The sequence below is a fragment of the Haemorhous mexicanus genome, chromosome 6 (assembly GCF_027477595.1).
Source record: "Haemorhous mexicanus isolate bHaeMex1 chromosome 6, bHaeMex1.pri, whole genome shotgun sequence".
Classification (NCBI taxonomy): Eukaryota; Metazoa; Chordata; class Aves; order Passeriformes; family Fringillidae; genus Haemorhous; species Haemorhous mexicanus.
In genome coordinates, this window is record NC_082346.1 from 48817603 (window position 1) to 48842799 (window position 25197).

A 25197-nucleotide genomic window follows, 5' to 3' on the forward strand; every position below is an offset into this window, starting at 1 on the left:
CAAAAAAGCTCTGTATAGCTGAAACCAGTTATCTCAGTTTTATCTAGACACTGAAGAGAGGGAGAGGAACTTTCTGAGAGGGAATGATCCCATTCTGCGACAGGCATTTACAATAGGTGGGATTAATCATTCCCCATAAATAATTCTTAAATGAACATGAGAGATGAGACCATCAGTTTTCTACATGGAGCAACCAAAGGAAAGGAATAACAACAATTTATAACACTGTACTACAAATATTCCAACACTGTCTTTTTCTTGCTCATTTTATTTCCCAGCATCTCCATATGTTCCTGATATTGCTGAACACCAGCAAAAACTTTAAATGACACATCTATGATGGTATGGAGGTAATTTCCTTGGGAGTTGCTAAGTTAATTTAGAATTGAGAATGCACATGACTATTGCAAACCTTTTCCTTTGCTATATATAAACCCTAGTTCTGTAGGCAATGGTGCTCATCTCACATTGGGCTAACAGTTTCCTTTGTGCTGAAGTTTCCACTAGATATCTTGATAGACTCACACAGTCTCAACAGCATATATTATCTGACATTCTTTTCTGAGCAGTAACTTTGTTATTCTACCTTGTTCAGTTAATAAATTTATATTAAAAATGCAGGATTTAAGATGCAACTTAAATAAGATGCAACTTAAATAAGATGCAACTATTCAAGTCTCATGTGTGTACACTTCTGTTTTCCAGACATAGGCATGGTCCTAATCCTGAGAGCGCCCAAAGCTCTTATCAACACAGAAGCTTGTATGGAGCAAAAAGTAAAATGCCCACAGAGGATCTCTAGCATCTTTGTGGAAAGAAACAAATTTTTTCCATCCTCAAGTCCCTTTCTGAATGTAAGTGCACTTCTTCTCCTTCTACATCTACCAAGGCCAAGTAAAAACCGATTAAAATTAAATACATAAAAGAAGAAAGGTACACTGGCTTCCCCATGCCTGAAAGTCCCAAGGAAAGTAATGAGATACCATTATTTATCAGCGTGGATGTAAACAGATCACGTGAAAAAGGAGGCAGACAATCTGCAAATGGTGTAGAAGCCCAGAAGATAAGAGGCTGATGTGCATGTCCCAAATTACGATAACTGTCTGGATGTGAAGCCAGCCATGGACTGTTGGTAATAACAACCAAAGATTGCAGATAATAACCAAGGATTGTTGTGGGAAAGAGCAAGATGTGGCTGGAGAAGGGGCCGTGTGGAGGTAGGCAGCATTTCTCCAGGACAAACGTCCTTGTTCTTGTTCCTGCAGATAACCAGACACAGTCCAGTACAAGCACAGGAATGAGGTTGAGACATGGACACAGACTGTGGGGGGGGATCAAGGACCACACAAGAGCCCTGATGCCTTCAGACCCATTTCCAGACAGGCCTAAAAGAGCAGACTGCACATGATAACAGCCTGCACAGAAAACAAGAAACCTCTCTCCATGGCAGGGAAAACCTGTCTCTAAAAAAGGCATCCCTACCAAACCTGGGTGGTGCCTCCAGGACCCCGGACATCCCATCAGCTGGATTAATACTGGAGCCAGGACTGGTGATCTCCTCTCCTCCTTCCTTTCTTCTTCCACTCTTTCTTTCTTTCTTTCTTTCCCCCTTTTTCTTTCCTCCTCTTTTATTCCTCTCTCTCTCTCTCCCATGTGCTAATACATGAGGTCAGGAACTAAAATTCTGTGCTAAGTGTGTAATTTACTAATAAGATATTGTGAGTTTTTGTGGACCCTCTGACTTTTATAATTCTTTTCAACCAGGAGCATCTATGAATCTTAGGTGTTCCTATCCCCTTAAGGGTGGGATCAAACAAACGATCAATGTTTTAGAAATTTTTTAAAATCTTCTGCTATATTGTATGATTAGTTAATATGTAAATTTATTTATAATTATATTTGTTTATTACAATTTGGTGTTCTCAATGACAAAAAGTCTCTTTGATCAGATGCAACTGTTTATTTTATGCTGAAATACTGCTAACAATTGTCAACAGCCCTACAAGCAAAAGACAAAGTCAAATGAAAGCAGAGTAGTAATTAATGTCTATTATACTATTTAGACATAAATACTATATTCTTTCCCATGAAGGTTAGTAGTTGCTTTGTAAATAACTTAAATTTCTGTTTCTCAAAGGAAATCATAGAATTGGAAAGGCACTGCATGAACAGTGGAATGTGTAATTCCATTAAAAAAACCTGATATATGAATTTCATAACTGATCATAGACAGAGCCATAAAGAAGAGATATGGCTGACAAATAGATGGTCTAGTCTAGAACTGGAGGTCTGTGTTCACTTACTGGGGCTTCTATTTGTTCCACATGTGACACTGGCCAAGCCATTTCATCTATTTTCTGTTTCAACCTTCTTGTTTTCAACACAGACAGAATACAACCCTTCCCTCTCCAAACCCCTCACACATTAGGAGTGGCTGGAAGGTACTCAGATCAGAGCCTGAGGACATAAAACTTCCTAAGAAATTCATGACACTCAGCACTAAGGTAATTCATAACTCAATAGCCTGAATTAGCCTAATCTTAGCATTAAAAATGTAAGAAAGCTAAATTTCTGAATTCCATAGGTAGGTTTTTTGAACTCCCAGAAGAATCTGCTCATAGTTTTTAATGACAACAGGGAAGATATGTATAGAAAATTAATGCAGCTTTTGTGCATTCTGATTTTTTTCTTCATTGTTGATCAGCTGCTTGAAAGGTAGTATATGCAAATATAGAATGGCTAGGCTGCCTAACTCTCCCTGGAAAGTTAGACACACTATGAAGAGAATTTCATGTTTTTAGAAAAATATTTCCCCCTGCATTTCCAAATCAGTATATAGTTTTTTAATTTGAAACTCCAACATTCAGTTGCTATAAGACAAAGAACTTAGCTTCAGGATATCAGTCATGATAAAATCAGTGTAATATTGTCCCAACTGAGATAGTCCAAAACCTGAAAACTTTATGGGAAAAGATAATATCTTTCATCAGACAGCTGGATAAATTAGGCCAGATTTCAGGCATCCAAGTTCTCCAATCTTGTTTCTTTTATTTAAAGAAATTCAGTTTTATACACACACACACACACACACACATACAAAACAATAAATTCAAGACAATAATTTAAGTAGAAGTAAGATAAAAGGGAGCTTAAAAAAATAAACGAATTTTAAAAATGAAAGTAGCATATGCTAGATTTTAGCACATTTGGAGGCCACCACTGAAACTACCTTTAAGTGTCACATCTACACAGCTATGGTACATAAGATGCTTAGCTACAGTGAAAAACAATGAGAAATAATGGTCTAAATGTTAAAAGATCAACTATATTTGACTTATTCAACTCTTACTAGAGCTAATAAAGATACTAATTCTCAATTTCTATGAAGAAATTACATTTGAATTTTTATTTTGTTAGCATGCGACAATAGTGGTGGAATGTTTGAAGGAAAAATGTTTGCTTGCCTTCATTCTACAAAAATAATTTTGTTCATTGCATCTGACCAGCTTTATCCATTTGTGCAGAACATTGTGCAATTAGTGTTTTAGAAATTACACTTTCAAAGACCATCAGTCCAATAGAACAAAACATTGAAGTGCTGAAAAGCATATAGCTGTCTATGAATTCAGGTGGGTAATAATAACATTATACATTTGTAGTAAATGTATTTACCTTCATTCATGAAGGTTTTTACCTTCATTCCACGCAATAGGTTTTTTGATAGAGGCGAGTCATGCTTTCAATTTGTAGATCCTCACATTTTTATTATGCAAACCAATGAAGCAATACATTTGTTTGTATCGAAGGGAAAGTTCTGCCTGTTGAAACTTTAGTGATAGCATCATCACATTACACAATTAACCTGATAACTATGAAAAAGAACAGCGAAACTAAATTCATATACGCACTAAGATATATTAAAAAAATACTGTTAGTCCTTAACTGTGACCTTACTGATTAGCAGATTGTTCACAGGTCCTGTTCACCATATTTTCCAGTACTTGCAGTACTTATTAAGTACTTCTGTGCAGATAACACTGTTTAAATAATAATTTTTAAAATTAATTATTTTAGAGAAAGATAAACAATCTTTGTCATGTATGAATGGTCCAGAAAGCAAATATGCAAACTAATTTAAAAAAATCTGTTTAAAATTTCTTCATAGTTTGAAGATATACACTACCTGGTTCTCTTCCATTTATTAAGTGGCATTTGCAGCCCAGTTCTCATTACCATTCTTGAATTATCTTTCTTTCTCTAAATTGGTATTCATATTTCCAGACTCTTACTTAAATCTTCAATGCTGTTAAATTCCTTCCTTCCTTCCTTCCTTCCTTCCTTCCTTCCTTCCTTCCTTCCTTCCTTCCTTCCTTCCTTCCTTCCTTCCTTCCTTCCTTCCTTCCTTCCTTCCTTCCTTCCTTCCTTCCTTCCTTCCTTCCTGCCTCCCTCCCTCCCTCCCTCCCTCCCTCCTTTCACTTTTTCTGATGAAGCATACCATTATGAGGATGAAGGATATTAATTTGAGGATCCTAATGCCAGGAAATTTCTCAGTTACTAATGGAATTCCTTGCAGTCCTGACTAAACACTGAACAGTCACTACACAATATTCGAGGTAAGCCTTGTCAGGAGCTACAGATTAGTGCTATAACATGAGAGGGTAGGACACATGTCGCAACAGAACTGAGGGTCACAACACTCACTGATAGAACTGTCAAGAGGATTCAAGAGAAACTGACAGCAGAACTGAGATTTGCAACCAGGAGGGATAAGGAATCGTGATCTAAAAGCTTCAGAGAAGAAACTGAGACACTCATCAGCTGAGAGAGAAAGTCATCCAGGCTGTATACTTTCCTACTGAAGAAATTCTCTGAATTCTAAGTGATTTGATATTGAACCTTTTAGCAAGAGATTTGGTTTATTTATTTATCAGTTGTTGCTCTATATGCTGAGTGTTTGGATAAGATATTTAGAAGGTCCTTATTAAAGCAAATACATCATCTTGAGGCAGTGAAAAATTCAAGACAGAGAGAAAAGTGATAAATATTCAGATTTAAGTAACAAAATTCTTGACACACAAAATAAGACTGAAAAAGAAGGTCCAAAGAAAGTTTTATTTTCTCTCAAAATAGGACCCACTTCTGGAACACTTCCATTATTTATATTACCAGGTATTTAAACACATTTTCAGAAGTGAATTAAGAGTATTATTACACAAAAGTATAATGGCCTACACCCATTTTTTCAAAATGCAGAAACATGTTTCAAATGATTCCTTGTCTGACAACAGTAGAATTAGTCTTTTATCTTGCAGTGGCTTAAAAAATCTAAAATTCAACTGGTTAAAGACAGATTATTAATAGCTGAATGAGATGAAAACTAGAATGGCTTGCTCTAACCATCTAGGCTCTGAAATTTCCAACCAATAATGCCTCTGATGAAGAAAATTACTCAGTTTGGCTTTACAGCTAGTCAATTTTGGTTTTTATCTTAGATAAAACTGCTTTATTTTCAGCAAGCTTTGAAGAAATAAAAGCTGCTTTCCATGGGATAGGTATCTATATATTCATTAAATGTTTTAATGAGCTGATTTAGATAAATGGATGAAAGGCAATGGCTTTGATCATAAAATACTGTTTTACTCTTGGAAACCATCTCCTTCACTCTAACCTTGAATTATAGAGTAAAGGAATATCACTCTACATTTTATACTGTTAAGTTACAACAGTATGATTTTATATTGTTTATGTCTGAGGTATTTCCACAATGTCAATATATTGCAAATAATAAAACATTTAAAAACCTAAATTTCAGTTTAAGAGACTCACTCATAAGAAAGTTTAGCGAGAAAAATAAAGGATCAGTCTAATTTACAAAAATCAACTGCTGGAACACATCCTGTGATGAGCAGTTTACCACTCTGTGGGAGAGCCCAGATGACCACTCATACCTCCCTGGGTCTCAGCTGTACTAAGGGCTAATTTTTCCCTCTCACAAGAAATAAGATCAGATACTCCTGTCCATTCACATAAACTGCATCATATAAGAATGCTTTTTAATTTTTATTAATATTATACCTGCTGGAGACTGTAAAAAAACGCTGGTTTTTTTGTGAGCTTTGACAAATTGCAACAGAGAGTAGTTTAAGTTAGTAAGGGCCTTACTCAAACATATACTGAATGTATTCCATCTTTCACAGACCTTAGCCCCTTGTAACTAAGAAATCTAAATTTAACAGTAGGGTTAGCTGCTGGCCTAGCTACAAAATTAACATTTTCTTTTCACATACAATGCCATGGTCATAGATGAAGAACTGAAGATACAATTCCTACCCAGAATCTTTGTGAACTATATAGAAATGAAAAAAACCCAGACTCTTAGCACTGTGTATCAAACTGTCCAGAGCTCAACTACAAAACTTGCTTATTGGAGAAAAGCTAGTAGAACTCATCAGATTAGATTCTGGTTGCAAACAGAATGAAATATTTTATTTGACTACTCCCCTCATCAGTCTCACATGCCTATAACCATAGAGGCAGAGTCTATGAGGAAAAGATGCAAGTTTTGCTACTGATTTCATTCAGTATGATGTTTCTTGCATTATATCTCTCATATGGTAAATTGAAGTAAAAGTTACTTCTTCTGCCTGATGAACAAAGAACAAACCATAAATACAAGAAAAAAGTATAAAGTTTTAAAAAACTGTATCAAAGATTTGGCACAGTCCCAGATCATCCTAAGAATGGAACTAATTGTGTACAAAGCCAACACACACATAAAGCAAATGATTCCTAGAATGGCAGAAACTCACTAATCAAAAGATTTGCATAATAATCATCCATCTGTATGATGCACCATATGGCAAACAAGACTGTAATTTCACTAAATATGTTTTCCAGGGGAAACAGGTTGCTTGCGTTTTCAACTAAGTGAAAAAAATCCCCCAACCTAGTCATAAATGGCTGATACACCCAAGTCAGGGAAAACTTTTTATGTAAATATGAGGAAGGCATGTAAAGCAGCATGTTGCAAGAATCACACACTCTGAAAAATATATTTCATGTGTGTAATAGAATATGTAAAAAAAAAAGTTTCAAGAAGAGGAAAGACAGTGAACTACTGGCAATGAATTACATGCTCCAGTCTTCCTAAGATTTGTAAACATACATAATTCCAAGTTACTAATGTACCAAAAACTGAATTCCAGCTTTGCTTTTCAGAGTTACATCTATACAAATAAAATGAACTTCAATACACATCTGAAATAACAGAAAATATAATCAAGATTACATATGTAGGGATAAGAGTCAGAACTCCTGCATCTGTTTATGCAAATTTCTGAGGATATTAATACTGACAGCTTCTTCAGGAAGAGAATCAAACTGTAGAATATCTATATAAATCATGTATCAGTCTTCCTAGATTTAAATAGCTGTGCTTCACCAGAAACACGAGTCCACTGATTTTATAGTAAACAACAATTTTAGCAAAGCAATACTTTCAATAAGGATTTTAGGAATGCTAGGGAATTGCATGCTTCCTTTTTTTTAACCATAGATGGGACAGGTTTTTTGGGAAAAGCATTTAAATAGACTATTCTAGACATTATAGTACATAAATCCATTGCTTGTCTTTTACAAATTCAGGTGCTTAGAGAAATGTCCAATCGAGGAAAAAACAGAATGCAGCAGTAGCTGAATGGGCCTGTTCTGTGGATATATTTTTATACATGGGGTATGGTGAGTGGGGTGAGGAGCCTCTTTCCTTTCAACAGGAGGACAGGCAAATCTACTTTCGAAGGCATATATTCTTAGCTGTTTGGAGGTTTCAACAGACCACTCACTAAGAAGATACAAGAACAGCTGGGAAAATTTAGGGAATTAAATAAGGAAATGATAAGGATTTAAATTTTAAGGGAAAAAACCTCTCAAATCTCAAGATCTGTGGGAGTAAGTAAATAAAATTAAATAGAAGAACAGGAAGAGAGTAAAAGGTTGCATTGACTAGACCAAATAATTGCAACTACATAGTAGAAATATGTAGGATTCTTTTATGAATCTAGACTTATATAATGAAAAATCTAAATGAAACTTGCACCAAAAGGAAGTACCTTATGGAACATGATTTTTATTTCTAGTAAAAGGAAGTAAAAAAACCCCTAAGAACCTAAGAGATGCTGTTGAGAACATGCTCATTCTTCCTCCACTAATAATGATTTCCAGCATGACAGATCCTCTTGTCTGCTGACCTTGAAAACACTAGAAACTGCCGTAAAAATTAAAACAAAAACAAATTGGAAAGAGCTTCCCAAGCTTAATCTAAAGAGAGGTTACTTGAGAACAGAAGTGATTCCATTCCATGTCTTTGGATGAAATCCCGTCCCACAAATACAATAGGAATTAATAATTGTGATAGACTTAGCCATGCAAGTTTCTTCCCATGCAACAATTTTTATGTGTTCATATTAAAACAAAATCTGCTCCAAAAGCAAAAAATTCTGACACTGCTGTGTATAACACAGTTTTGATCAAAGAAATTTTAAAAATGCAACCAAGTATGGAATTTCTGCCATCTTTTCTTACTCTTCATACTAGTAAGTACTTTGAACAACTGCATATTTGGAGGAACTGGGCTCTGTTCAAAGAGATTTATATTTGGACAGAAGACTCCACCTTCAATTTTCCAGATCTTATCTACGTTCTATAAAATTTTTAAAACCATTAAACCAATTATTACCCAGTTACAGTGTTAATATAGTTTCTTACAAGTTAATGCCTCCGCCAAAAACCTACCACTTGCAATAGCTCCATGTGCAGCCTCAGCAAAGAAACTAGTGGGTAAAATCCAGGAAAACACAGAAATCAAGTGATAAAATCAGCACAAAAAGGAATTATTTTCTTATTGTTACAATGGGCTCCACTAGCCTAGGCTTGAAGCACAAGAGATGGGCAGTGTAGAACAGAACACAGTGGAACTATACCTATAGTAAATAATTCAGTTAAATAAAACATAAATAAAACATAATCTAATTTTAGATATGGTCTCTCTGTATGGCCATGTATTTATGGCATCTCTGTATGCTCATGCAAAATCTTAAGTATCTAAGAGAGAGAGATGCCCTGACTTGGATAATCTGAGATTATGGAATTACTTTTAAATATTTCATTTGATTACAAAGAAACAAGAGCTGTGAATTATTTTCCCTTGATTTGTATGCACAAGCTGGCCATGAGCCAGCAGTGCCCTTGTGGCCAGGAGGGACAGTGTATCCAGGGGTGCATTGGGAAGACCCTGGTGAAGGGAGCTGATCCTCCCTCTCTACTCAGCCCTAGTGAGACCACATCTGCAGTGCTGTGTCCAGTTCTGGGCTCCTCAGTACAGCAAAGACAAGGAGCTATTGGAGAGGATCCAGCAGGGGCCAAAAAGATGATGAGGGGTCTGGAGCATCTCTCTAATGAGAAGAGACAGAGAGAACTGGGCCTGCTTAGTCTGCAGAAGAGAAGACAGAGAGGGGATCTCATTAATGCATGCAATATCTCAAAGGTGGGTGCCAAGAGGTTGGTGCCAGACTGTCTTCAGTGGTGCCCAGTGACAGGACAAGGAGCAATGGCCACAAACTAAACCCCAAAAAGTTCTACCTCAAGACAAGGGAAAACTTGCTTCCATTGATGGTGTCAGAGCACTGGAACAACTGCCCAGGAGGCCAGGGAGTCTTCCTCTCTAGAGACATTCCGAGTCCACTTGGATGAGATCCTGCTTTAGGTGACAGTAGTTTGGTTGGATTCGATCTCCAGGGACCCATTCCAATCCTAATAATTTTGTGATTCCGAAGATAAAATATTGGTAGTGTCCAAGGAATGTATATCAGGAATATGGTTTCAAAACACTTTCTTCTGACCTTTAATAACATTATGTTTTTAATTTTCAAAACTGGAGCACAGAATTTTAAGCTATTTCCAGATCAGCAGAGTCCATAAAAGTTCTACAGTTTTAACCACTTATAGAATTCAATTGTCATGCTTCCAGGGAACCTTAACATTCCCACTACTTATTTTACAGAAAAAAAGAAAAATCATAAATACAAGATATTAATTGGTTTATGTGGACAAGAAATTTCACATATTAAACTTAAGATCCTCAGCCATACCCAGTACATGTAAAAGAAACTGCTTCAGGCTCCATATTTTTCTTAAGTATCTTGCAGAACTCCTGCTACTGATTATGTATCTTTATGAAAGAGAAGATGTGGGTAGGATAATTAGTATTGTCAGGTAATCACAAAAAAATACACACATAGGGCAGGTAGGGGATTCTAGTTAAAGAAAGTATTTTTACTGACAGAGTCTTCTGAACTTTTCTATATGGTTGCATATATCTATCATGTTCATTTTAATGAGCTCTACAAAAAGGTCACATTTTTGACCTCCAGAGCTCAAAGATCAAGTTATCACAGTTTTAGTTCTTGTTAAAAAACTATGGAATCTATTCATATCATGGACATTATATGACCAATTGTTATAATGAAAATTGGGGAAATTCTGAAATATGAGTCAAAGTAACATGTTGCCTACAGCTTCAGTATCCATAATTGATTCATCTTTAAATAATTACCATATCACCTATAACCCTGCCAACACAAGTTTTAAGACTCAGGACTCTGTGGAGAAAAGTGTGTTTTATTACTAATTGCTGTAGAGAGAGGAAGATGGAAGGAGAAGGCAGCTGGCTTTATCTCTACTTCTTCAATGTTAGCATAAAAAACGGGTAATTATTTATTTTCTGCTGGTCTTCAGTGTTTCTAGGTTTTTTCAGTGCCCACCTTTATGTAACTGTGTAGCAAGACTAACTGCAGGTTAGTACCAGGTCTCCAATGACAAAACTGCACACTGCCTAATTTCAGGAGCTACGGTGCAGTAATTTCATTTTGCACTTTACTTTGCTTTCTGAGTAGAGTTAATGAAGGTGAGGCACACACAGAACCTGAGGCAAAATACAAACCCCCATGTAATTATTTCAGAAAGATGGCAGGAACCATGCAGTAGCTCTGAATTTGTTTCCTTTCGCTAAAGGACATGGACCCATGCACACTGAGTAACAGAACTATAATGCTGAATGTCTTTGAAAATGGATGCTGTAATGGTTGGTTAAACAGGGGGAAAAAAGACCTGTCCAAGGAAAAGAGAATGACTTTGGGGTTCCTATATCTGTCAACTCTCATAAATTCTGTGTTCAGTTTATGTTTCACCTACGAACTTCATGTATTATCTTCTGTATGTCTCATTTCTTTGACTCAGTTTTTCATTTGTCAAATGAGAATTAAACCCCATATTTATTTTCCTTCTCATTTCCCTCAGCTCTGGTATAATTCCATTTGAGACTATAACAATGTAAAGAACCTGGACACACTGTCATAGTTCATATTACCTCTAAATGGTAGACGTAAAAAGCATGGTCTTTCCTGTAACTTATAAAAAATACTAGTGGTACTTTAGTGGTCCAGAAAGCTCAGTTTTGAGCCAAAGATGAATAGCAGACACTTCAGAAACTTGTTAACTAAAGAGCATTATTAAAACTATAATTAAATGTCATTCCTTTTGTCCAAGCTACATGAGATGGGAACTCTCAAAAGCACTTATGCTTCATTGCTGGTATGTGATCTTGAATTTAAAGCAGATGGTTGGTTTTGACCCAGATCTGGAAATGAGACATTTGCATCTCACTGGACTGTCTCACTAGCATCATTTACTGTGCTGCTGCTAGGACAGGTCTTGGCTACATGTCTACATCATCCTGTGAGCCTGCAAAAAGGGCCTGAGGAGTATCCTGAAGACATTCTCTGGGAATGGTGAGCCATGCCTATGGATGTGCTTAGTAGCTGGGTACACCATGACACACAGATATATAGGCTGTCTGAGGGTTATCACTGAGATTAATATGTTAATCTCACCAATGACAAGTGTTTCTAAAAGCAAAATGAACAAATTACTTGCCGTCTGCTACTGGAATTGCTGACCACATGAGGAAAGGCTGAGATAGCTGGGTTTGTTCAGCCTTGAGAAGGCTTAGAGAGAGGACTTTATTACCATGTTTCAGTATATAGAGGACAGCTGCAAAGAAGGCTCCCTTTTTACAAGGAATGACATAGAAAAGATGAGGGGTAATGGGTACCCCTAAGTTACCCCTAAGGAGATTTCAATTGGTCACAAAAAGAAATTTTTGCACAATGAAAAAAACAGCCCTTGGAATAATCTTCCCAAAGAAGTGGTGGATTCCTCAGTGATGGACACTTAAAAGATCCAGATAGACAGGGTGTTGGAACATGTTACCTAGGCTGTACTTTTGCCAATAAAGGTTGGACCAGATGACCCATGAGGTCCCTTCCAACCTGGTACACTATGTACATGGAAGAGTTCTTTAAGATAATATTATATTGAAATCACCCTCTGAGAGTAATATAACATTGGATTCCCATTCAAAACCCAACACTTCACTAGCTACTTCCTATGCAACAGAAGAAAAAATAGCCATCACTTGGGTCCAGGAATTGACACAGAAGCACCACAGTTCTACTTATTCTGTCTTTGGTAAGGACTTTATAAGTTGCAATTACCACAAGATTGATTATTCCCTCCAAGCAAAGCACATGGCTATGTCAGCTTTAACAAACATATTTCTGAGGAATCTTTCTGCTCAGGTTAGAACTACTGTTTCTACAACTGAAAGTTTGCTACTTTTGGAAAGATTTTTACTATTGAAGAAATATATTACCAAGAAAGTAAAATGAAAGAGAATGTGAGGATTTGGAAGTGTTTTAAGTCTAAATTCCTCGTATCAACTCTGTAAGAACTAACACTTTACAGAATTTTTACCTTAAACCTTAGCCAAAGGTATTTCATTGTGTACCTGTAAAATTGGAGTCTTGCCTGTGTTTCCTAATGCCCAGTTCAGAGCAGCATTTGTTAACCAATTGATTCTTGATTCAGCATATGCTGCAGTACCAATGCAGCTGTTAAAATCAATGGATCTCAGTCAAGAGTGCATCCCTGATTTATCTACGTACAGGCCTACAACTGGAATATATATTTGTTCAAGATTTAAAGAAAGATTGAAGAGTCAAGATCAGAAGTCAAATCCAAACCAAACAGTCATTACGCTAGAACAGTTTTCTACTTGCTTTCTCTAGGCAACAACATGAGTGTGAGATGGCTAAGGTTTGGTAGCCCAGCCTAAGCAACAAGATACCCATTTACAACTGATGAATTCTGGCACAAATTCAGATAAAGATTGAATTTATACACAAGACTGATAAATAAAGGCTTGGCCTACTGCCCTCAATAAAAGCTGTTACATCTGAAAACCTTCAGGTTTTCCAAACGCACCAAGTTTTCTATAGAAGAAAATGTTATTTACAACCCATCTATGGGTTTGTCTCATTTATGTCAGTGCTGACATTTGGCCAATCTCTCACTATATCCAGGAAAGTTGAAAGCTAGCTCCCAACTCAAAGACCTTTATGATCCTTAAATATGGAGAAACTTTGTTTCAATGTTCATAGCATAACTCTCCTGCACCTTCCAAAAACTGCAAACAAGACTGAAGAGAAAAAAAAAAGTAAAAGAAAATAGTTTCTTCATCTAAAGAACACTTAAAAGATGACAGATATTCTACCATGAGATCTCCACATTTTACTTCTATGAAATGAAAGAATGACACTCTCTTATACAATGAGATTTGTGATGTGCTGATTAGAAGTACTATATACTAATCAGGTATTTTTATGAAGCTTCCACTGATCAGGCTCTCCAGAACTATATCTTATTCTACCTTTGATTAAAAAATACTCTATCTTCCACTACAGAGAAGAAAAAAGGCTAATATTTCATAAACTTTTTATAAAAAATTCTTAACCATATTTGAAGACAGTTAAGTGAACAACTGGACTATAAGATATTTCGTCTAAGCATTTGAAAATAAGGCTTTAGAAAAAAAAAAAACATGGACCCACTCTTTGGAGAAGTGATTCAGAGACAGGCAAACTGTATTTTTGCTAAAAAAGAAGGTTATTATTTCAAATGCTCATTTCCTAAGTAACTTAAGTAATTAAAACTCTGTGACTCTGTGATAATTCTATGTTGCCAAACAAACATTTATTATATTATCCTTTTATTATTTTGTGGGAGTGTTTTACATTTTTTATAGTCAATTCACATTTTCAAATTTATTTTTCCTTAGAATAAGCTATATTATAGTGAGGCATTATTGCAGAGAAAGTTGCTGCCTATTTTTTTCTAGCTTATGTTACTGGGGAAAAAACCGGTCTACAAAGAATAAAAAAGAAGTTTCAATATTTCTCTCAACATTCTTTAAATCTGTTATTTTCTCCATCTTTGCTTTTCTCATCTTTTTTGTATTTCTGGTTGTTATCCATACCATGCCATGCACATGCCTTTTTCTTTTAATTACTTTTTGTGCTCAGTTGTTCATCCACACTTTTACTGCCTGTTGCTAAGCAACATGCATAACATTAGGATATACATTCATTTCTCTTTGAACACATTCTACTTCCTGTTTGTGTCATTTGTTTCCAGTATTTTATCCCATTCCATCCTGCTGTTATTTCCACATTTTTTCATACCTTGTTCAGAGTACTTGCCTAAGAATACCCACAGATTTTAAAAAATAATTCCTAAACACCTAATATAGTTTAGTATGCAGTGTTGATGGCATTTCTTTGATTTTTATCTCTATTTAATTAAAAAGAAAGATAATGCACAAAATATTCTCTATGAAGAAATGTATCTGTTAACTTGGACAGAGGTGCAAAGTTAAGAATACAAAGAGAGAAAAACCTTCAAGAACAGACTGAAGGAAGGGTAGAAGACACCATGAGCTAGTACACAAGATAGACCTTGTTTCATAAATATGGCAGTCATGGAGGCAGAGAGTAGAGTAAATCTGATGTAGTTAAAACACAGGAGCAAATGTAGGAGTTAAAACATAGGATCTTTTGTATTAACTAATTGCTTCATCCATCTTCAAGTAGCCTTTGCTACTGTATGTTTATTTTAAGATACATAGAATAGCATACATGTTAACTTCAAAAAGCTTTCTCTGGAAGACTGTTAAGACTTCCTATAGAGACATCACAGGTGTCTGCTTTCAAGCATTCCTATTAACACTAAAAACTGAAAAATCTTGGCCATAAGCTGTTACAGAATATGAAAGAAATTCAATCACTTGCCATCCTTCAGTCTTCTGTAACTCTGTTCATTTTTTTCTCTGACATTCTTTCAAAGTCATGGAATATTTAATAAATTTTCTTCAAAAAGCCACTCAGGGTTTTAGCAGGCTAGAAAGGGGTTAATATGGTCCTAAGGAATTAGCCTAGCCAATAACAGATGCTGTCAGCATCAATCCAATTTTCTCTTCTAGAAAAAAATTACTTAGAGGAGTAGAAACAAGTTGTTTAATGAAGGGAGAAATAATTCATCTAGCCTTCCACAGACTTGTTTAATCTACCTACCACAGTAATCTACCTATCACAATAATCTCCTCAGTGACTTCTCACTTTACAATATTTCTGGTTCTATTCACGCTTCTCACCCTTTTCTTTTTCCTTGTTGTTTGGCTGAGTAAGAGACACTATATGCCATAAATGATTGAAGCTTAAGCTATGTTTAAAAATTATATCTATGCAAGAAATGAATAAATAAGGGCTTAACAGATGATTTGCTTCTATTTCTCAGACTGAATTTCTGCCTCAGCTGGAAAACAATACATGTTGCTGAATTATAGAAACTTAGGAAGACTTAGCCTCTATTTGTCTCTAATTCAGTTGAAATTGGACATTGTGTTACAAAATAATTAAGACAGGATAGGCAGAAAGTGTAAATACATTAGAATTACTTCCCTAGAAAACCAGAATTGTATACAGTGAAAGAAAAAACCAGAGTTACTATTGATCAAAAATCACCATAGAGAATGAAATGCCAAGGTGTCTCCCTACTGCAGAGTAGGCAGCATGCTGCAATTTGCTCCAGCTGCCCAGTCTTAAGTTTTTCTTCTACATGTCAGCACATACACAGTCCCTTCACAGGGTTTCTAACTTTGCCTTGAACTTGGCACTGAATTACAATAAAGATTGACCTCTTAAATCAATACTATATTCAAGCACTGACAAAAGTACTTTGTACCCCTCTCTGAAAGCACACCAAATGGCACCATCCACAGGCAATGCACAGGATCTTTAATAAATTGCAGTTATATGATATGTCAGTCTCAAATCACTCTTTTGACACAAAGAAGAAAGCTTTATCCTTTGGCATGGAACTTCTTCTCAACAAAGATTTTCTTTTTATTCAAAAAATCTTGTTGCACTTTATACATGTTTTCCTGTGGCTAAGAAGCATTAAAACATTGAAATGGCTGAGGAAGAAGGAAATAGAAACCAGAAATTCCATTGATACAACAATTTCTCCTAAGATTTTCTCTAATACATTATATCATTCATATGGGAACACAGTTTGGCAGCACCAGTTTCAGCAAACAAGCCAATAAAATCAAAGGTCCCATATCCCTTTGGTCACCAAAGGTAAATCATGGCTGTATGTGGCTACACATCTGTCATCATGCTGGATTTTCCTGAATTTTCAGAAGTTTAAATCCACTTAATCTAAATGAACTTAAAAACTATCAAGAATGCTTCATGATTCCCTATTAAAGCTGTGGTTGTAGATAATATTTTCTGTAACATCTAAAAGGCCTTATACTATTGGCCTGGTTTTGGCAGCAATAAGTTTTTTCCTAGTAGCTGGTAGAGTGCTGTGTTTTGGATTCAGTATGAGTATCAGGTTGGTAACACACTGATGTTTTAGTTGCTGCTGTGCAGTGCTTGCCCTAAATCAAGGACTTTTCTGGTTCCTGTGATCTCACAGTGAGCAGGTGCTCAAGAAGCCAGGAGGGAGCATGGCCAGGACAGGGGACCTAAAGGAGGCAAAGGGATATTCCACACCTTAGAGCATCATGGCCAGTATATAAATTGGTGGAATTGGCCGGGAGGGGCCAATCATTGCTGGGGAACAGGCTTGGTGTCTCTCTGTGGATGGTGAGCCATGGTATTGAGCATCACTTGTTCCTCTAGGTGTTATTCCTCCCTCCTTTCAATTATTATTATAATTATTTTACTTTGTTTCAGTAATCAAACTGTTCTTATCTCAATCTGATTCACCCCCCCACTGGGGGTGGGATGACCAAGCAGCTGTGGGGTACTGAATTTCCAGCTGGAATTAAGCCATGACAGTTATCAAGTCACAAGACTATGAAGGAGATCACATGACACTAGGAGGCTGTATATGGTATCTTGTTCCATTGACAGTTCAGGAAGATTTGAAAATTAAATAACGTGCTAAATAAGCAATAAATGCATACAAGTGCATCTGTAAGCTTCATTATGCATTCAGTTCAGCAAGATAACATCATTTCAATTCATGCCAGTGAAAAAATCCTAATGAAGTTTCATAAAAACTTTTTGATAAAGTTTTATGGCATTGTCACCATATTTCTTGACATTAATTATTGAGTTCTGGACTTAAATTAGAATTAGTTGTTACCAAAAACTAATTCATCAAAAGAGTAGGAAGAAGTTATTTTCAGCTTCTGTGTAGATATTCCACTCCTAAAAGTGCAAGTATAAAGCTAGATAAAATACAAAAATGTCCACTACAAGCCATTACTATGAAGAACTGTTAACATGTAAGAACAGTATTTTCCCAATCGATTAACGTCTAACTACAGACACTGCTCAGGGGAAATCAATGATCTTTGAGTACTGATAATATTAGCCACTTGACTTCAGAAGCTACTAAAATTCATACCATCCTGAGTTATCTGTAGGCACACACATGAGGTATGACTATTGTTTACTCTTTTCTAAGTGCTGGACATAAGCAAAAGCAAAAGGAAATTCACGATGAGAGAGGGCTGATGGTGAAAATCCTGCAGTCCCAAACAGTCAGGATTTCAAATGTATGAGAAACAAAGGAATGAGTCTATAAAACAGTATGGCTGTGCTACGTATATCCATGAAGACAAGCATAGCACATATAAAGCACTGAGATAAACAGAAAAAATAACACTAAGGTGAGGGCCAGAGAAGAAATTTGTTAATTAAGTCTTGTTATTGAAATGCATCTTCGACTCCTTACTGACCATTTTACTAGATGACTCCAGACATGACTCCACTTGAAGTGTTTATGAAGCGCAGTTTGACAGCATAAAAATGTTTGTCTGAAGAATGTAATAACCTTCCAACATAAGAAGCCAGGAGGAAAAGAACAAAGAGTAGATGTTCTCCTTCTTTCAAATAAAAAAATAACACGCCCTTTAAAATTACACTAAAATGCTACTGGTTTTTTCAGAATTATTCTTTTCCCTATAAAATTAATATTAATATTTTAAAATCTATTCCTTAAATGGGAATAACACTCACGCCCAAAAATTCTAGGAATAACACTCACGCCCAAAAATTCTAGTCATAGTGTATTATGTATATTTATGCCTAAGAAGAAGACAATGCCACTATGTATTTGGCATTCCCTAACTTAGGTAAAGAATTAGTATTACATTTGGCATTGTAGTGCATATACCATATTTATGTTACTCAGGGGAGAAAAAGCCAGCAGATAAAAAACAATAGAAGGAGGAAGAGATTTGCTGCCAAGTTTGTGATTTAGATGTGTGAGACAAACATCTTAGTATTTATTAGACTGAGTAAGACACACAGGTAGTTGCAGTAGATAAGACAAATCAAAGCTATCTGTCAAGAAAACAAGGGCTGTTAATTTGCTCATTTCCTAGAATTATTTGATTCCAAAAGAGATTAACAGTACTAGGAGTTTATAATCAGGAGACAAAGACACACATATAACACAGCAGACAGACTAACTAGGAATATGATAAAAATAAAAAATAAAAATTCTTAATACAGTTCTTATTATTAAGGCAGTTACAAAAAAATCATTATTTTGCTTTGGTAAATGTACTTACTAGTTAAATTACAGAGATCACTGATTGCTTTCTCAACAGCAAAACTGCACTCTGAATATAGGAATTGGCTTGCTTTCAGCAAGACTCATAAATAGCTTGCAGAGTAAGACTTTGACATGAAGAACTCGAAATAATTTCTTTACCTGTTTCTGCAGGCCATTTGGGAATTTGAAGTGTTGGGTTGTCTTGATAGTAAGATCTGAATTGTCTCCCTATGCATTTTTGAGTGTATAAGTACAACCTCTCTGTGTGTCTGAGCAACTCCAGGGCTGTTCTCAATTGCTTAAACATTGTACACATATTCTAATGCCTTCTACTAATTCTGACAACAGGCTTTCAACAGTCAGTCAAGTAATTGATTGAAACATGACAAGTAAAACCTTGGTTTTCTTGAAATTGGTTTAAACTTTCCAAACCAATTATTCTGTAATTCTTATAATCAAATTCTATAAAGAAAATACTTGAACAGATACAAGAGACTCTGCAATGGCTAAAACCCACAATCCTATTTATAAGGGAAGTCTTTGTGAATTCTAGATTGTTAGTAGCCAGTTGGAAACAGAGAAGGAAACAAAAGAGGGGAATCTCTGCTTCTAAGCTAACCAACAGTCTGGATTATCAGCCATGTGCCTTAAAGCTCTAAGCCCCTTGGTACTTGATTATTACCTTAGTGGAAAACATCCTGAAAGAGAAAAAAAACCAAATCTAAATGATTGAATGAATTTAGAGTTTGTTAAACACAGGTATACATTCCAGAAATACACCTACAATACTCATGCAGTATATACAAGGAATATCCCATACCAAGATAGAAAGATTATGTCATGCCTAGTGGTCCTGACTGAGGACCCAGAGCATTGGTGGTACATCGGATTTTTATAAAAGGTTAATTTTGTCTTGTTAATACCTATCTGGGTACAAATTTAAGTAATGAGGCCACATCAGATTAATCCCATGCCATATCATGTGATGATAGAATTGGAAACTTAAACCTTCAACTGCATTGGCAGGATCTGAAAATAAATAAATAATAAGAATTGATTTAGAAGGGTCTATGCAGAGAATACAATTTCAGCTGATGTTCAATTTTAGGATACAGAACCTGAACAGGGACAGCTCCTGACTGAAACGGAATTTTGAGGAGCTAGGGAAAAAGAATGTTTTTCAACAGCAATATAGCAATAACAACAGGATATCTGATGAGTAAGTAACATACTCCCCCATTACCCACCTATCACAGTGGGCATCATCAAATGTTCCAAATAAAGAATAATTATGGAGCACTTTACTCTCTAACAATTTTTTTTCCTATTCCTAGTTAATAGCCAAAATGGACAAAGAAATAAATATCATAAAAAATAGTTGTGAATTCACAGGGAGGGGGTGGGATGGGATGAAGAACTAAAAAATTTTAAGACATTCGAAACCAAAGACCAACAGGGTGAGAAATTGCCATGAAAGATTTATTTTGCAAAGGAATAGAGAATTTAGTGCGAACCAACTACCTTTCCTACAATGCAGTGTATAAACACATTGAAGAAATCTGACCCAATTTCTGGCTCCATCTGAGAGAAGGAAATCTAGAGTGGGGCTATTGTCAACAATGAAGATTTTGTTTCTCACATTCAGCCAGAATTTTCCCTTACACAAGCTGTACACACTGCCTCTTGTCATGGTGCATCGTCATGTACTGAAGGCTCCTCTTCTGCAGTATCATCAATGCACCAAGACACAAGATGCAGCATGTGCTCAAGCACAAACGTAATCTTATTTTTTCTAGGAATCTACGATAAAAATGGAATCTTCTCTTGACAATAAGTTTATTTCAAGAGAATTTGAACAAGGTAGAAGAGATTTGGAGAAAAAAATCAGTGGATGCATATCAAAAATTCAGATATTGTCTTAAACCTCCAGGATTTATGGCATTATGCTTTTCAAACTTCTGAGGGAACTATTACAAGAAAAGAAGATGAATTTATAGATCATATCAAAAAATTCTGGGAATAGTTGAACTAACAATTCCTGATTCCTTGTATATTTGTATGTTATGACTGACAAAGTATCAAGTCTGATGAAATCTTTGTCTAAAGCTTCTCCACAGTTGGGTCTTCATGAGGTCTTGCTTCCATGAAGACTCTGTGATGCTTGCTAAGATTCATTAACTCATATAACATCCCTTTCCTCTGTTGGGGCACTTGCAGCACCTCTCTCTTCTTCGCTCACCTATTTTTATAAAACTTGCACAAGTAAAATTTCTTTGCTCTCAGCTCTCACTGAAACCAGCCTGTAAGCTCCACAGGTATCAGTAAGTGGACACCCATTATTCTATAAGTCTCATAAGAAGAGTTAAAAATCCCACAGAAATTCTTGTAAAGTTGAAACAGGAATGTTTTAATAAACTTTGTTCAGTTCATGAATATGATTGCTAAGAGCACATAGATCAGTTAAATGCTATTAATAACATCCTTAATTTAAACAAAATACTAATGATGAGGGGACACCATGCAGCTATGTTATAAAGAGTACATGTTGCCACTTTAATGTATTAAATTAAATAATAACTTACTTTGTCACACTAAAAACAAGTGCTATCATCAGGTATTTTTTAAACTAGTTAGCTTAAGTGTTGTTAGGATGTAGTATTACAATATCCCCTTTTTAATTGTGTTACATTTCTGATGCTGATTCATTTTCTCAAAATGCAGCAGAGACTGCAAGAGAAGAGAAAAAATCTAAATCCAAAGACAACTAGTTAACTATTTGACATAAGACTGTTCTTTTATTATGCCACAGACTGGCTCCTTTTTATTTTTGTTACGTTTTTTTCCTACTATAAAGGGACCCTGGACTTTGCAAACACTTCTTTGCTACTGCAAAGGAGTTATTGCTATTTATATTATTCATACTATTTGTACTATATTATTCTGCTGTACTCTCTGCGGGGTTTTGCCTCAGTCTTTAACAACACTGGTGGACCTTGGCCTGCTCAGGCCCTTGACTAGGATGACCCCAAGTGTGGGAATAGTGACTTTGCATTTGTGGACATGAAATTGTAAGGGATCAGCTATATTGGCTGAATGTTCACAGGTACATGAGGCCTAATGGGATTCATCCCAGAGTTCTAAAGGAACTGGCAGATATCAGGGCAGGATCCCTAACTCTGTCATCTGCCAAGGATCATGGGAGTCTGAGGAGGTCCCTGCTGACTGAATGCTAGTCAATGTTATTCCTATCTATAAAAAGGCTGTGAGGAAACATGCAGGAAACTAGACTTAGTTTAACATCAGTTCTTAGAAAAATTATTGAGATCATCATACTGGGTGATATTGGAAGGTATTTAAAGAATACCACAACCACCAGGCATAGTCAGTGCAAGTTCACAAGGGGAAAGTCTTGTTTAAACATTTTCATATCCCTCTATGATATGGTCACCCCCCTAGTGGATGTAGGGGAGGCAGTGTATGTAATTTTTCTGGATTTTAATAAGGCCTTTTGTACTGTCCCTCACAGCTTCCTTCTAGACAAGCTGCCCAGCTGTGGAATTCACAATTTAGAATGAGCAGTCTCATTGTGTGCTGGGTGAAGAAGTGGCTGAAGAGCTGAGCTCGAAGAGTTGTAGTGAATGGGGCTGCATCTGGCTGGCGCCTGGTCACCAGTGGTGTGCCCCAGGTTCAATTCTAGGGCCAGATCTGTTCAATATATTCATCAGTGATCTGGATGCAGGACTTGAGTGCACCATTAGCAGGTTTACTGATGATACAAAACGGGGAGGTGCTGCTGACCGTCTTGAGGAACAGAAGACATTGACACAGTGATCTAGATAGATTGGGGCTTTGGACAACGAGTGATGGGAGGAAATGAAACATGTCAAAGTGCCAAATTCTTCACAAGAACAGAGTAGGGCCAGGCACCAGTACAGACTGGGAGAGGAGTGGCTGGAGAACAGCCCAGAAGAGAGGGATCTGGGGTGCTGGCTGGCAGCAGCTTGGTGTGAGTCAGCCGTGTGCCCAGGAAGCCAGGAAGGTGAACTCCACCCTGGGGTACATCAAACCCAGCACAAACAGCTGCTCAATAGAGATGGCTATCCCACTCTGCTCAGCAGTGGTGGGCCTCACCTTGACTCCTGTGTGCCATTCTGGGCCTCACAATTTCAGAAGGATGTGAAACTCTTTGTATGTGTCCAGAGGAGGACAAAAAATCTGGAAGGAATGTCCTGTAAGGAGCAACCTAGGACTTTGGGCTTGTCTGGTCTAGAGAAAAGGAGGCTGACCTCATTGCTCTCTGAGGATGGAAAATGGAGAGGGAGGTGCTGACCCCTTCTCTCTGTGATCCAGTGACAGGATATTTGAATGGTTCAAAGTTCCATCACAGGACTTTAGACTGGACAATCTTTACTAAGAGAGTGATCAAACCCTGCAATGGGTTTCCTAGAGAGGTGATGGATAAGGTTTTCAGTCTATCAGCATACATCAAAAATTGCATTTCAAATAGAAGATGCAGTTTCTATTGAAAATAAATATTTTGTTCTTAATTCTGGAGAAAAATCTGCTTTTAATAAAATGTATGCTCTGAAAGAACTTAAGTAATAATTTTCCATTTAGGGTAAAGGTTCAGCTTCGAATGAAAATGAGCATGAGTTATCATCTAATGTCTGTTCAACAGTTTATTTGAAATCAGTTTGGTTGGGTCAGGTTTTTTTTCAGTTTCTATCATCCAATGCAATTAAAAAATCATCAGCATCTGTGTGGGTAGTCCCTGTGAAGACATCACCAAACTGAATAAATATAAGCTATTGCTAAAAGAACTGATTGACATTTGAGGCATGTTGGCAGGTGTACTGCTATTACCACAGATGTTAAGCACAATGAAAAAAAATTTTGATGTCTATTTTATAGCTGCCACATTCTAATAGTTTTATTATGTCACAGTTTTATTGAATATGAAGGAAAATAGCTTGAAAGAAGAATCCTGAGGATATGACCAGCTAAGCACTTCCTATGGCATTAACATATTTTAATAAATTGTATTACCATGAATGTATTATGGCAACTGACCACGTGCATATCCCTACTTGCAGCAATACAAAATAAAAAGGATTCATGTTAAATAAGAACAGTCTCTGTTGAAACAATTTACGCTGAACCTCAAGGACCAACGAAAGAAGGTCAGTGTGAAAGGCAGGAGTGATAACTAAGAGGTAGGAACCAGTGACTTATTTAAATTTGCTAAAATAATTTAAAATACTTCTTTGGACATACCTTCAAAAAAAGAAAAAGCACAAATTTTAAATTTACATATGAAATGAATTTAAATTAACTTCAAATATTGAAATATATATTTAATGTAGTAATTTTGCTCAAATTAACTATTTAGAAGGGATAAATGTGTGTGTGGCACATTGTATAACACTTGCATGCTAGGTTTTGCTTTCAAACCTGAAAAAATATATACGTGTAGTTATGCAAAATTTTCTTCAGAAAAAGTGATATGAAAAAAAGGTCAGATTTTTTCATGAATTTTCTGTAGGATTGGGATAACAGACATGAGTTATAACTGCTAAAAATGATATTTAAAATTTTTGTTAGAACGATTTGGTGTCAGATTTATCTATAGTCATAGTGACAGGATAGGGGCAATAGTTTTAACTATTAAGAGGGTAGATTTAGATCGAATGCAAGGAAGAATTTTTACAGTGAGGGTTGTGAGACACTGGGACAAGTTACTCAGGGAAGTTGTGGATGCCCCAAACCTGGAAATGCTCAAGGCTCTGATCAGCCTGATCTAGTGGAAGATGTCCCTGCCCATGTGCGGGGAGTTGGACTAGACGATGCTTAAAGGTCCTTTCCATCCTAAACCATTCTATGATCCTTTGATGTCATGCTCAGCAATTAAAGTTTAGGGAACAGACAAGGAAGGAAGGGAAGTTTGTGGTCATGGATTTTATCTATCTCCCAAAGTAATGATTAGCTGTGCTGCTTTCCAGGAAGCAGCTAAAATCTGCCTGCTGATGAGAAGTAGTGAATAAATTCTGTATTCTGCTTTGCTTGCACGCTCAGCGTTGCTTCACTCGTTAAAGTGTCCTCTCACGCTCTCTCTTCTGATTCTCTCCCCCACCCCACTGTGGGGGCAGTCAGTGAGGCACTGCCTGGGGTCAG

The 25197-nt window shown here is 36.4% G+C and overlaps 1 protein-coding gene across 1 annotated transcript in view; it reads right to left on the reverse strand.

The window, feature by feature from the left end:
- Window positions 1–25197, reverse strand: part of EFCAB11 (EF-hand calcium binding domain 11) — a 67568-nt gene that overhangs the window by 28651 nt on the left and 13720 nt on the right. The window lies entirely within an intron of this gene.